Below are 2,388 nucleotides of genomic sequence, written 5' to 3'. Positions count from 1 at the left end.
GCTCCCTTGAATGCTGCCCGGGGCCACGCCCACTGTGACCACGCCCAGCCTGCCCTCCCTCCGTCCCTCCCACCTCTGCCCTGGCCCTTACTCATGCCTCTTGGCAGCTTGTCCGTGATTGAAAAAAATGATTCACGCTGGAGTTGCTGTTGCCTGCACAGCTTCTAAAGGCCTGCAACATGCTCAGGCAGGACAGGGCCGTCGGCGGATCGTGCCTTAGGCTGAATACACGCATACGTACAGAAGGGCAACCCTAGTAGCCCACGTGGGACCGAAAGGTGAAATATTATATAAAATAGAAGGACTATGTGTTGGTTGTAATAATTCATACTTCTCAAGTATGGTGGTGCCACAGAAAGCACCCTCACCTCCATGGCTCATTCTGCTAGATGCCAAAGAGGTAGCTAGCTACCTATTAAACAGAAAGGTGATCACAAAAGAAAGTAAAGAATATATACATTAAATACATTAGACTTAGCAGAATATGTAATACCAAATTGATGGGAGAAATTGTTGATGGGGCTCCCAATAAAATATTGTGATTAGGATTAACTAGCTTTAGGGACTTCCCTGGAGGTCCAGTGGTTAAGACTTTGCCTTCCAACGCAGGGGGTGCAGGTTCTATCCCTGGTGGGAGAGATAAGATCCCACATGCCTCTCGGCCAAAAAACCAAAACATAAAACAGAAGCAATATCAATAAAGACTAAATAAATTTGTTGTTAATAAATTAAAGACATTAAAAATGGTCCAAATCAAAAAAAAAAAAAAAGCCTTTAAAAAAAAAAGGATTATTTTGCCCTGGAATCTCTTTGCGGAGTCTGCTCTTTGCATATTCCAGAGTTTTCCTGCCTGAGGAATTCAGCAATACCCAAGGAAGCCCGAACGTAACTCTGACTCTTGGAAATAAGTGTTTCTTTAAAAATATTTAGTGGGAAATGATATAACTGTTTGTAGGAAGAAGCATTTGCTTTATAATTCCAAAACTAATCTATAATTGCCTTCTCTCTCTTTTATGTGCCACAACAAAACAAAACAAAACATGTTATTGACTTTGTATTTAAAAAAGTAGATTTTGTGTGTGGGAGGGACGAAATACAGCTCAAAAAATGAATTAGCCATTCATTCACCATACAAATTTATCAAGCAATAATTTCCTCTAGTTCAACAACAGTAATCATCAGCTCAAATATTTAGTAACCTAGGAGACTGTTTTGTTTGTGCTTTTCCTTACCTGTAGGTTGAAATGTTCCAAATATTGTAACTTGATTGCTCAGCATTCTGGCGCCGGTGGCTTGGTACACCCAGCCACTCCCAGAATGACTCAGAGGGGTGTTGTTACAGCACGCTTAGAGTCGTTTTCTCCCTCTCTCTCTTCTCTTCCAAGAAGATGAATTTCAGCCACAAATTCTTAAGCACCCTCCCCAAATACCTACAAATCATCAAGTGGATTTTTTTCTCCACTGATCAGTGTTATTCCCATCGACGCCTATGACAGCTCTCCCGTACAACAGAGGAATAACCCGAATCTTACACATTTTCAACAAATTATAGAAATTGCACAATAAAGGCTCCCCTCTACTCACTGAGGACTATAATCTCCTTTCCACACATGGAGAAACTGAGTCAGGAAAGATATGGCAACTTCACCTTAGAGTTTCTGAGATAGAAAAATGTTTCCAAAACCCAGATTTATAATCCTTAACCCTGACTATGTCCATTTCGAGAATCCAACAGCTTAACGTGTTTTCATATTTCTTGTCTTATCATCATCTAGTGTTTGAGAAGCCTAAAATTCCATCTAGAAGAAATTTTATATTCAACAACAACCTTTTCTGGAAAATAATTTACATGAATTATGCTAATGTACGTGAATTTACATGAAATTTTACTAAGATGCAAACTTAAGGGGGAAAAAAACTAAGTGAAAAAAATAAAATCAGGACTCCAGAGGTAAACCACAGACAACCAGATGGCATAGGTGGTATCATTTGCCTTTAAAATCCTTAATACTGTGTGTAAAGGCATAATCCAAGCAGAAAATTCGCATCACTTAGATTTGGTTGATGTATGTAGAGAAAAGAGAGATGACAGTGTGGGAAAGAGAATTCATCTCGGAGTTGATTCTGAGCCACACTCCACTGCTCACTGGGTGTTAATCATCGGCAAAATATTTAACTTCTCTGGACCTCGGAATCCTTCACAGTAAAAAGGAGGGAGGGGTTGGACTTATTGTCCTTATGTTCCTTTTGGATGTAAAGGTCAAAGAGTGAAAGCCTGCCTTTACCTAACCAAACAGAGCTCAATTACTCTTGAAAATGGATAGTATGGAATACATTTGGATGTGACATAAAAATGAAATAAAAACTAAACATATTAGTTCATTAATG

This window comes from Mesoplodon densirostris, chromosome 15, assembly GCF_025265405.1.
Source record: "Mesoplodon densirostris isolate mMesDen1 chromosome 15, mMesDen1 primary haplotype, whole genome shotgun sequence".
NCBI classification, from domain to species: domain Eukaryota; kingdom Metazoa; phylum Chordata; class Mammalia; order Artiodactyla; family Ziphiidae; genus Mesoplodon; species Mesoplodon densirostris.
This window is presented reverse-complemented; position numbering follows the sequence as displayed.